The sequence below is a fragment of the Lissotriton vulgaris genome, chromosome 1_2 (genome assembly GCF_964263255.1).
Source record: "Lissotriton vulgaris chromosome 1_2, aLisVul1.2, whole genome shotgun sequence".
Classification (NCBI taxonomy): Eukaryota; Metazoa; Chordata; class Amphibia; order Caudata; family Salamandridae; genus Lissotriton; species Lissotriton vulgaris.
The window spans coordinates 197,732,118-197,745,417 of NC_141686.1; the positions used below are offsets into that span (position 1 = coordinate 197,732,118).

General features: G+C 43.9%; 1 protein-coding gene across 1 annotated transcript in view; it reads right to left on the bottom strand.

Moving 5' to 3' along the window:
• LOC147734913 (glycine N-acyltransferase-like protein 1) overlaps positions 1–13,300 on the bottom strand; it is a 133,977-nt gene that overhangs the window by 86,877 nt on the left and 33,800 nt on the right. The window lies entirely within an intron of this gene.

Below are 13,300 nucleotides of genomic sequence, written 5' to 3' on the forward strand. Positions count from 1 at the left end.
CCAGACTCTGTTTGAGTCTGATTGCCTACTAAACGGGGGTGGTTCTAATGGGGGGTTTAAGGGAAGGGTGGGGGGTTGTTAGGGATGTGCACGGGGGTGTTACAAAGGGGGGTGAAAACACAAAATGGAAAAAAAGAACCAGGATTTTCAGCTAAAGACTTACTCAAGGGGAAGCTAAATGAAACAGAAATCGAACTAGATATGTGTCTTAAAACAAAGCTTTATCTGCTTAAGGTGATCTTACAACTCTTTCCTATAAACAATGGGTAGATTAAGTATTCAAACTTGGAATGTTGGAGGGCTGTTAACAGGGGACAGACAAAGACATTTGGCTCAAACTAAATCCAGTAGATATACTCTGTCTTCAAGAAACCCATGTACCATGGACTAAGACATTGTGGTTAAATCTGAATGGGTATAATCTACTGGTGTCCTCTACACAATCTTCGAATGTAAGGGGGTGGCATTCTTAGCCAAAACTAATCTTGGGTTAGGGCTACGTCATCTTTCAGACCCTCATGATAGGTGGGCTATTGTTAAACTTGCTTGTGGAGTAACTATCTGTACCATATATGGATCAAACCAAGATGATCCTACAATTTTCGAGACATTAGAGGCCGAACTGGCCACCTGGCAGGGCCCATTAGTTTTGTATGGTGATTTTAATATTTCACTAATACCACCACTGTCCAATATCTCCTCCAAATCAAAATATAATGGTCGTAAACCCAGAGTGTATAAAGCCGTTAGGAGGCTTATAGCTAATTTTGGACTAATTGATGTTTGGTTACAAAACAACACTCACGATTTAGGATTTACCTACTTCTCTCATCTCCCACAAAAACAAGTTCGAATTGACTACATGTTTGTTACTGGAAATCTTGCATCACAAGCAACTATTAACAAAATCCCAAGAATAATATCAGACCACAATGCATTGATTCTTGGAATTACAGTCAACCCACAATTCACCCAACAGCGGTCCTGGTCATTTGATAGGAAACTCCTGTCCAATAATGAATGTATTTCCTACATTAAAAATTGGACCAAAGAGTTTTTTAATATAAATCGGTTTAGTCCTTCTAGAAATGTAGTATGGGACACATATAAATCCGCTTTAAGAGGAGAGATTTCTAGCTTTCAATATGCTGTCAGAACCAAAATAAGAACCACCATGAAGCAAAATTATCAGAGCTGGCCAAAGCTGAACTAGAACACACCTCCCTAATTGTACAGGGCAAAGACGCTAGTAATCAATGGCTTCAGGTAGCAGTTTTAAAAGCTGAGCTCAATACTAATCTCAGCCAGAAAGCTGCTCAAACTTATAGAGCTTATAGAAAGAAAGCATATGAAAGCGGTGGAAAAGTGTGTAAACAGCTGGCACTTCGAACCCGTCAAAAAAATGCATCAAATAATATCTCAACAATTGTAGACGGCGGGCAGACTTATGTGCAATCTGCTGATATTATCCTTCATTTTCAACAATATTATCAAAAACTATATTCTGAAGAAGTTATCACTTCTGAAGAAGATATTGATAATTTTCTGGCGGGCTTTCTTAACAATCAGACAGCCGCTAGTCTACTAGATGATATGGCAAGAGAAGAACTTGAAGCCGGGATAACACTGGCTGAAGTAGAGTCTGCTCTATCGCTGTTAACATCGGGCAAAGAAGCAGGCCCAGACAAACTGCCGATTGAAATTTATAAAATTCTTAGTCAACAATTAGGTCCCCTGTTATTGTATTTATTTTTGAGGGTTCAATACAATGGCATCCCCCCATGCTCTTGGGATGAGGCTAGTATTATAGTATTTCCTAAGAAGGGAAAATCACCCGAGCAATTGACTTCCTATCGCCCAATATCTTTGAATAATTCGGACTCCAAATTATGTGCAAAAGTGATGGCTCTCAGACTCAGCGGATCATCGGGCATCTGGTCTCTCCGTGGCAGCATGGCTTCGTTCCGGGGAAAGGGACCACAGATCATACCGGACGGGCTATTGCCCTCTTTGATGCCATGTCTGTCACGGGGGCCGGATGTCAATGATCCTGCTTGACGCTGAGAAAGCCTTTGATCGTGTCTCATGGAACTTTTTGTGGGTAGCCATGGCACGTCTTAATTTCGGCCCTAAATTTCTGAAATCCATAAAATCCATGTATCAACATCCCAAAGCAAAACTTTTACTGCTAGGTTCAGAGATAGGCTATATTAATATTGTAAGAGGTGCAAGACAGGGGTGTCCTTGCTCGCCCCTCCTCTTCGCTCTTTACATTAACCCCCTAATTCTTAAATTTTTGGAAAGTAACAATATTAAGCCAATTCTCTGTAACCAATATGAAATAAAAGTTTTAGCCTACACTGATGACATCGCGGTGTTAACACCCCACCCGACCGAGGCGATACATGAAATTGAACGATTGGCCTTAGAATTCGGCAATTACTCGGGTTATTCTCTCAATAGAGGAAAGACCATTATCTTATGCACTGATAACACTCTCTGTCCAGATCAAAGAAGAGCCAAAACTGCTACTTATCTCTGAATGATTATTTGTACTAATACCAAGACCCTAATCAAAAATAATTTTGATCCACTCATAGATAAGATTAAGATAGATTTGGATAGAGTAAATGGTTTGTACCTCTCCATTATTGGCAGGGTGAATTATCTGAAAATTAACATACTGCCGAGATGTCTATATCTTTTTCGAACAATTCCTCTATTAGTTGATCCTAAAATACTTATGTTGATTAACAAACTTATGTCTAAATTTGTGTGGCAACACGGGAAAATCAGACATTCACTTTCCTATTTATCCATGCCATTAAATAGGGGCGGGCTTACGGCACCAAATATTATGCTATATCATTGGGCAGCTTTCCTAAAACAACTAAATCCAATGGTTTTAGAGCCATCTCTTGCCACTGGAACAACTACCACCCCAATCCCCTCAATATATGAGCTTGTAATTGGCCAAGATGCCATCGGCCTATTACTAAGAAAGACTGAAGCTAGCCATTATAAGAAAAACAAGGGTGAAATTTTAAAAAGTGCTTGGATAATTTGGAATAAAGTACTAAAACATATGCAGATAGGTAAAATCACCCGGTATACACCTTTGCTTCAATCCACCATTACATTTGGTATTGACTTCGACTATAACGCAAAGAAATGGCAAAGGTTGGGTATTTAAACAGTTAAAGATGTCTGGTTAAATGGTTCACACACTGTTTTTCATGATGTAAAAACAAAATGTGGTCTTTCTGAAGGGGATTTTCTTAAGTTTGCTCAACTGCACGCCAAACTAAAAGCAAAAAGTGACTCAATCAGTCTCTCAAAGATTCTATGACATACTTTTAATTAACATAAATGACGATATTGAGCAAATAGAAACTAAATGGGCGGTGAAAATCAACAACCCAGATGTTGATATAGATAGAGTCCTTGAGATGAGTAATAATTTGTTCATGGCTAGCAATTTAAAGGCTCAGTTGTTTAAAACAATATTCCATCTTTACTTTACACCGGCCAAACTCTTTGCGTGGGGTAAAAGAGAGACCGATCGATGCCCACGATGTTCACAGGGTCCAGCGACCTTAATTCATATGTTTAGCAACTGCTCTGAACTTCTTGTCATAAAAAGCATGATTGCCACATTTTGGGAAAAAATCTTTTTCCACAAACTTCCAGAGTCCGACACCCTATTTGTCTTAGGCTTCGATGATTCTTTGAAATTATCTAAATCTGAACTACTATTACTATTCATTGGTACAGCTGTATTGAGATTAATGTTGTCTGCGCGTTGGAAGGAAGACTCACCTCCTAGTTTTCAAATGCGGCTAGCTCACTTTCTTGCTGTTTATAGTTATGAATCAGCAATATTTGCCACTAGAGCAACTAAAGCAAAGCTTTGAGGCAAAGTGTTATGGTGTCCAGTCTCCACTTGGAAAACAGGTTTAATTCCTAGTGGAATTGGCTGAGACTAATGAAACTCTTTGATTGAATTTATTGTTGTCATTTTTTCTCCACAACTATATAATGTATTTATAAGATATCTTATTCATTTTGGTGTTAACTTGCTTTTAGTGTCTTTCACCTTATCTGTGTTATCCATTTTTCACATTACTGCTTCTAGGTTTCTTTCACAATATCATTTGTTCCCCTTGTACATACCTTACTTAATGTGTCAAATTTCAATTGTATTGTCTTATGCTGATACTCGTTCTTTAATAAAAAAAGAAAAAAAAGGGATTGCTGAGCAATGCTCGCTCCCTTATTAAAAAAAAAAAAAAAGAAGAAAAGCAACAACTTAATATGAAAGCATGGGCGGTGTGCAAGCTGCCAAAATAAGTGGCATAGTAAGGGCGTTATGAGCCCTAATGCAAACCAAAAAAAAAGGAACACCCCACAGTCTGAGTTGGTAGTAAAACTACCCATTACTGAGGAGCAGAAGGTTCCTTGCACACCAGGGCATGAGTGCCACTGCATCTTGTACCCTACTCATTCTAACTATAATTCTTCTCTATATGTTATATCCGCGCCATTCATATCTCCTGCTCACACCTTTTCTTATTGCTGTCCACTTCCACTTGATCAGCTAGCTTGGCCTTAACACCTTCCTTCATTTTAGTTTTTTTCTGTCCTTGCTCTTCCTTACACTCCCCCCTTTTCGTTTTTCATTTCCACACTGATCCACTCTTCCCTCATTCTGGCCTCTTTTTTCAATCTATGCCCTACTATGCTCTCTCCTCGAAAGTCTCAATAATTTTCCTGTTCTCTAACACTCTATCAAATGTATATCTTTACTATACTTCCTTCTCATCTGGTTCCTCTCCTTGTCTCTGACCTCCTTGTTTGTCACCTCTTGGTCTACCTATCACAGGCTGGTTGTTTAATTGTCCTTTCCTTCTTTATCTCCCTCCTCTTTTCCTCTCCTTTCCATGTTTAACTTCCCTTTCTTTCTTTTCCTCTCCCTTTCTTACTTATTCCCTGCTTCATTTTTCTATCTCACTTACATAGCTCATACTCTCCATACATGCTTTCTTTTCCCTCGACATTCAACTCTCCCCTCTTAAATGATCTTTCCTCTCCATCAGTCTATTATTTCTGTCCTTAATACTTTTCTTTTTTCCTTTCCAGTACCTTTCCCTATTTTCCAATCATTGTTCTTATATTTTATCTTCAGTATTTCTTTTCATTCTGTCTTTTCCATGTCCTTATTCCTATTTGTACCCTGTCTTTCCTCTTCCTTTATTTCCTATACTTCATAGCCAAGTCTCACCTCCATAGCTGTCCTTCCCTTCCCCATCTCTTTGTATCCCCCTCTATCTGAAGGTGAGCCGGGCCCGTCAATATCCCCTCTGCAGTGCTTCCTTGGTTGGGCGGCCCTGGCGAGACCTCACTAATGAACTGCATACCCCCTCCTCTGAATGCAACAGGAATTGCCAGACCTTAACATGGAGGGGTGACAGCTCTCCCTGCTTCATATATCGGACTACCCTCACCACTGGGACACAGAGCCGGGCCCCTGCACTGCCTACAAGCTACACGTTACTTGGGGGCCCTGGTTCCCCCCCCCCTCCATCCAGGGCACGCTACTTCGGAGGACCTGGGTGCTGCAGCGAACTTACCCTGAGCAGCGTGCTGACAACCCGAACCACAAGATAGACTGGTGTGCACCATTCAGCCCCTCACTCCATCTACCTGAAAAGGAAACCCACTGGGTGGCACATTCCTCACTGCATCTGACGCCGCGCAGTATCCCCGGTGATTGTCACCATGGGGAAACCGAAGGTGACACAGACACCCACTGTGCCGGAAACTGCCCCAGAAAATATGCCCCACACGCGGGCATGGTCGCAAACTAATGTGTCGCAGGCTGACCCAACTGTATTGGCCAAACTGGACTAAGCCACGCCCACTGCGACGCCACGCCCACCCCAAGGACTACAAAAACGCTAGAAACAAAGCGTTCGCCATTATTTGTATTCATCCTCTGAGGCGGAAGCCGGAGGACTGTGCTGACCAAATTGAATTTTAAAAACCTGTACTAGTGCCTAATTTGTGTATTTTAAAACGAGGAGCTCACCTGTTTAAGCGCTCACACCACGCGCTGACACAGCCCTCCTCCCTTTTCCCTGAGACAGCGGTCCGCGCTGAGACAGGGAACGCCCAAGGCCTAAGCCACGCCCACTGCGAGGCCACGCCCACCCCAAGGACTACAAATGTGCCGGCCATACCAGCGCAGCGTGAACGCCGTTTGCGCGCTGAAGGCACGCATAGGGCAAGCCCGTCTGCGCCCGTCGGCGCACGGCCGGGCCCAGGGCCAGAACCCCGGCCTAAAGCAGCCAACCCAAAGGTAAGCTACTCACGTAGAGAGCTACTAAGCCTTAGACCCCCACCTCTTCCTGTGATTACATCCATGATCTAAATGGACCTTTCACTAGCTGCTCTCTATGTAAGCCAGCCCAGCTCACTCTCCCTATAAAACCTAACAAACCCGCCTCCCTCAAACTTGCCTCACTGAACTGTCGCTCACTTCCTAAACACGCGACACAGATTAACCATCTCATAGAAGACCTGGAGATAGATATCCTTTTCCTCACGGAAACGTGGCTCGGCCCACATTCCCAATCAGACATTGCACTAGCAACCCCTCCGGGCTACTGTATTCAGTCCCTACCCCGTCCCTTAGGCAGAGGTGGTGGTGTCGCCATTATTCACCGAGAACATCTCCACTGTAAAACCTGCGATGCGCAGATTACCGACTCAGAAAGTCTTCATTTCACCATCAAACTAAACCCAACCAATTCACTAACAGGATTACTTGTGTACCGTCCCCCCGGCCTCCCAGGTCCCTTCGCTAGTTCCCTTCTAGACTCAGTCACAACCCAGGCTCATTCCCTATCAAACTATATGATAGTAGGTGACCTGAACATCCATCTGGAAGACCCGGTAGACTCGGTAGCGAATGACCTGATCTTAGATCTAGCGGCACTCGACATCTGCCTACTTAACTCCGGTGCCACCCACATCAAGGGTCATCTATTGGACCCGGTGTTCACTAGCTCTTCCTCGATGCAAGCGAAGGAGGCCCTTCCCCTTCCCTGGACAGACCACTTCCTAGTCCCCTTCCAACTACCTGGAACTTTCAGGAAACACCCAAAACCTCCCACCTACAGCAAGGACAGGACCTGGTCCAGACTCCCCACGGAAGAATGGGCTAAGACCCTTGAAAGAACCACTCCTGCACACGCAGAAGACCCGGCTACCGCAGACAAAAAATTCAGAGACTGGATCACCTCCTCCCTGGACTTAGTACTCCCACTTAGAACTAGAGAAGACAAAAACGGCAAACCTGGCTCAGCTCCATGGTACACCGCGGACCTCCGAATACTTCGCAAAAATTGCAAACAAGCCGAACGACTCTGGAGGAAAAACTGGCAACATGCCAACAAAGAAGCTTACCAGACCACAGTTAAACTCTATAAAGAGGCCATCAGACAAGCTAAAGCCTCATACTATGATACGCAGATACAAGAATCATCCAACTCAGCCAGAGAATCCTTCTTAATCGTAAAGGAGCTGCTCAAAGTCCCCATCACTCCCCCCTCCACCACCCCTAAAGTTGACAGAAGTAATGAGCTAGCGAATTACTTTACTGACAAAATCACCCGCATCCTGACCTCTCTCCCACCCCCCGGTCCGCCCAGCCACACGGAAAGCCATTTATCCCCCGACCAGGCCGAAAGTAAATTACGCCCCATACTACCGACATTCCGGCCAGTAACCTGCCTAGAGGTCGAACGAACCTTAACGAAAATGAAAAGTGGGTCACCTTTGGATCCAGCACCAATCAGGTTCCTCAAAACCGTAGCCTCAGTCATCGTACCCACTGTCACGGATCTTATCAACAGCTCGCTCGCCCACGGATCTGTCCCCGACAGCTGGAAGAGTGCGGTGGTGAAAGCACTTAAATAAAAACCTCAGCTAGACCCAGCAGACTTGTCTAACTACAGACCAATATCTCTACTTCCTGGTATCAGCAAAGTAACTGAGAAATTGGTAAACACACAATTGTCACAGTTCCTTGAAGCCAACAACTTGCTTAGACAATCCCAAACTGGATTCCGCCCAGGCCATGGAACAGACACCGCACTTCTTGCAGTCATTGAGGAAGCAAGGCGCATACTGGATTCAGGAGGATCAGTGGCAGTGATCCTCCTGGATCTAAGCGCAGCCTTCGACACAGTCAACCACCGTGTCCTTCTGCATAGACTGGCGGATGCAGGACTTACCGGGACAGCAATCAACTGGATTGAATCCTTCCTTACAGGGCGCACTTTCCAAGTGTGGGACGACAATCATCACTCATTCACTCTCCCACTCACAACGGCGTCCCTCAGGGCTCCTCCCTGAGTCCGACGCTTTTTAATGTCTACATGGCCCCTCTTGAGGACGTGGTAACACCATTTAACATGAAAATGGTAAGCTATGCTGACGATACTCAGTTGGTCGTCTCCCTGTCCCAGTTGATCGACCATCCAGAAAACCTGACCAACTGCCTTACAGGAATTCACAACTGGAGGAATAACTCATCATTAAAACTAAATGGGACAAAGACGGAGGTGATGCTCCTAGGAAAATAATGGACGACCATCCTCCAGCACTCCAGCACTCTGCCCCCGAAAAGTGAAATTAAGACACTCGGTGTGTGGCTCGAACCAGAGCTTACTATGAAAACACAAGCAACCAAAACCTCGGGCACCTGCTTCGGGCTCATGCGCACGACCCGCAAGATCCTGCCCTTACTGCCACCTACTTCTAGGAAACTACTCATTCAGGGACTAGTACTGTCCCGCCTGGACTACAGCAATCTGGTTTATCTGGGAGCCCGTGAGGCCACCCTAACGAAACTCCAGCGGACACAAAATGCGGCGGCACGCCTGCTCACTAACATCCCCTCCAGTATGTCCGCCAAGCCGGCCCTCAAAGCTCTGCACTGGCTCCCTGTGCGCCAAAGGGTGCAATTCAAAGCGATGTGTACGACACATAAGCTGATCAACGGATCTGGCCCGGCGATCCTCAGCAAAATGATCACCCCCTACACAGCAACCAGATCCCTACGATCCCAGAATGAGAACCTAGCTAGCATTCCTAGATTCGAAAGAACCCGCACAGGAGGACGACAGTTCTCCGTTCAAGCAGCTACGGGATGGAACGCTCTTCCCCGCTCCCTCAGACTTGAACCTAACTACCTAACATTCCGCAAGAAATTAAAGACTCATCTGTTTCCTAAATGAAGTCCCCTTGACTGTCTCCCCTCCCTCTCCTCCCCCTCAACAGGATCACAAATCTTATAGCGCGGGGATGCCCTTGGGTCACCAGGCGCTTTAGAAATCGTTATTAAATTTAATTAAAAAATTTCATTCCACTCTTTTGTTTTCCCTCATATCTGCAGCCTTTTTGCCTCATCCATCAACTTCCACACTGTCTGAGTACTCTTCTTTTCTCTTCTTTTCTACCACATGTCAAGGTCCTGCAAACATTGGATGAATGTTTGGCCTCTGCCCTGCTATAGCCACTGTTCTGTATTTTACCGGGAGTTTGCCTTGGACCGGTTTTACTCTCTGTGTCAATGACTCTTCCCCAACTCCTCTCAGAAGAGGTGACCACGCAGAACTAAACCCAGGGAGACACTTCAAAATAATTCTTAGCAAAATCAGGGCAAAACTGTTCGCGGATTCCTTGTGTTCTGGTTCAGGAAGGACCTGGCCTTGTAGTTTCGACTGTAATGCTCCTATTGAAGTAGAGTCAAGATTGAATTGCTTATGGCTGGGAAAAATAACTGGAATGCTACCCATAGTACTTGCCATTGGTTAGACCTACGGCACGCCTTCCTCCCATCAGATGTTGTGTGTTTGATGTAACGTACTAACACCTGACTGAGGAGCCCAAATAAGGGCAAAACCCATTGTGGGTTCCTTGTGTTCTGGTTCATGGAAGGCCTGGCCTTGCAGTTCAGAGTGGACTGTTCCTATTACAGCAGAATTAAGACTGATTTTTATATGGCTATGTCCAAACTGAGGTGGCATGTTTGACAAAAGAAGAATTGGTTGAATGCTGCCTGGAGTGACTGCCAGTGGTTAGACTTATTGCAAGTATTCCCCACATCACCTTTTGTGGCTCTTATTTTAATTAAACTGCAGCCAGTGCAGAGAGGACTTGGCATCTCTCATGTCTGGCCGCAGTGCATTTCCACTGACTGCAGTAAAAATAGCCACACCCCTGACTAAAATACCATGTGAACATCACATGTGGCAAACACTGTCTCCTATGCCCCACTTGTCTAATCTCCTCTAGAATCCTCAAAAGGTAATGTGGCAGCCTTGGCTATGTGCCCCCACCCTTGCTACCACTAAGAGGGCTGCACCCACACCTCACCACTTGTGATGACTATTATCGAACAGGAAAACTGATGTGGTCTGGGCCTCTTGTATTTATATAGTGATTAATACTATAGGCAAACTTGTAATGTATTCCGATTTGTCTTGTGATTTCGAGGCACCACTTTGGACCGCATAGTTGATAAGAATGTTTGATGTAGTATGGCCAATCTGGAAGATGTTGTGTGAGGAGGCATGAAGTTTAAAGATATGATTCCAACATGCGTCTGTGAACATCGCTGCAGATAAATAAGAGGTGCCACAGAGAGTGTGAAAATCGACCTACATTTTGATAAAACCACTAATATGCAGTTAGGTGAATGGGCACATATAAAATTTGAGTAACACCTGAAATTGTAGGTGGTTGTACATTTTACGATTTGGCACTCTTCAAGAACCATAACTAAATGATAGTTGTGGAACAATTTAGACCTTCCTTACAATTCCGAACGTTTCCATTGAAATGTGGCATACTTAATGCAGATGCAAACCATTTTTCTGTTATGTTTCGAACGCCCCATTTCTTTGGCATCTTCAATGCCTTCTGATTTTACATAGTACTGCAACATTTGCTTTTCATTGGTCATTTGATAACCTTACATTAGCTTGCAATAAGAACACAAATCAAACTCATAATATTGACAAGTACCTGTTTGCAGATTCTGATTCAGATTTATTAATAGGAGCGTCGAACGTTCAGCGCCCAGTGCTGAACGTTCGAAGAATGAATGCTGGCCCGTCGGCCAACGGTCGTGCGCAGCACTGCCAAGGTAGTGCTCGCGACGACCGTTGGCCGACGCCAGCACTTAAGGGACTAGCACTTTGTGCTGAATAAGCTTGACAAACGTGACACAAACCCAGCACACATTGTTGAGGTGAGATTTACTTTCGAACACAACTCATGCTTTGTGTAGGAAAATTGCCCACAGTAACGTGAAGTAGTACTATGCCCTAAATTTGACATTTTGTAGGTGGCACATGGGCATTCCCATCCAACCACACACAAGCTTTGAGGCAACCCCCGATCTCTTAATATTCATAGACAGGTGCATGAGACAAAACAGCATGTCTCCTCAAGGCAGGCATAACAGTAGAGCAGCTTTTAAAAGTCTCCATATATTTCAGACTTGCAAGTGTGATGCACTGTACAGCACACTTACAGTGAGGAACATCTTAAAAGATAGTTTTTGTACTGGAGGGATTCCCTGCTGTTACAAACCCTAGGCCTAACAGAATGCTCACATCTTTGAACTAAGGTCAGGGCCATTAGAATTATAAGATTATACGGTATTGGCTTTTTCCGCATGAGTATAGATTTGTCACATGTGCCTCACAATCCATCATCTGTTGTATGATTTGCACATTTTAACCCCAACTTTTTTTTTAGCTTGAATGGATAAAAAGTTACTGAAACCCCATGGCTTCCCGTTTTGCTGCGAAGTGGAAGATCCTTCACAGCGGTTGACTGGTCCCCTTTCTGTCTCCTATTGATGTATTTTGGTGTTAAATTGGTCCTAATGAGGGGTAACATTTGTCCAGATAGTGTTAGCATGTGTGAACTGTCAAAATATTAAAGTAACACTGCCACAAAATGTGTAGCATTAATCCACATAACTTTCCTTTCTTGCTGCATAATACAACCCTGCTGCATAGTTTGGTCCTCTCCTGCCGCATTGTTCCAGTGGCTCTGACTAAGGTGCAAAGCAGAAGTGGGGAAACCAACACATTAAGAGGGACAACTAAGCCAAGCGTTAGCACTGGCGTTCTAGAGCCCCTACACGAGCCGAGCCTTGAAAATATGTGGCTAGTCAATAATGCTACATAGATTGTTAGAATACGGAAAGATGTATTCAAGATTAAAAACAATTAAAACATGGAAGCACCTCATCTTGGTACATCAGATTAGGTGCAAATTATTTATTAAAAGTGAGAGCTTTTAAACATAAATTCAGAAACGTTCCTGCCCCCCACCTTTTAATGGCAATGCTATTAGTGAACTAAAAGGCAAGTCAGGGGTCATGTGTACCCTATTAGTGACCTAGGTTATAATTATAGCTGTAGCAACTTTATAGGCTGTTAAATCCAACACAAGAGTTGTTTTGTTCAGCGCAAAGCCTGAATTGGCTCATTTGAATGTGCCCTCATTTGTGATGATGAGCAAAAAGGAGACTTGATTAAAAAGTATTTGCCTATTTTTTAAGATGAAAGTTTCATTTTTTTACAGTTTTTCTGAGCAACCTCAACAGAAGAGTATTGGGACACATCAATACTGGAACCTGTTCTCCCAGTTCCTAACTCAACAGCACTGGACGTATTGCCACATCCACACCTTCTCATTGCAGTGTGAAACGCAATCACACGTGTTTTGTTTCACACAGCCTGCTGTGGGCCTGTTAAAATACTGCACTATTAAAAGAAGGAGCTCTTTTTGTCATTTATTAAGGGACAGCTCAGATGTTTGACCTACAGGTTTCCTCTATGGATAGACTGAGAGGTAGCTCAGCTTTGTGAAGCATGAACATTTAACTTATGCATTGTAAGTCAGATATAAAATTTGCTTTAACATATGCCTTGTGTATTTTTTCCCAGGACAGTGTCTATGCAAAGGCAGAATACCAGAACTCCACTTGTGTAGGCATTGCATCACTTTTTTTAGCCTCTTCCAGTCCATGATGTTTTGCAGCAAAATGCTTGTGAGACCTTATTTCTGCTGTAATGCTACGTGTGGTTCTGTTAAAAGCAACATACCTCTGATAATGTGTAATAGGTTACCAATGTCAAAACATTGCACAATGAAAACAATACTTTGCGTACTGCTTACTTCAGTGTTCCAATAGCAAACTGGTAACAATGCT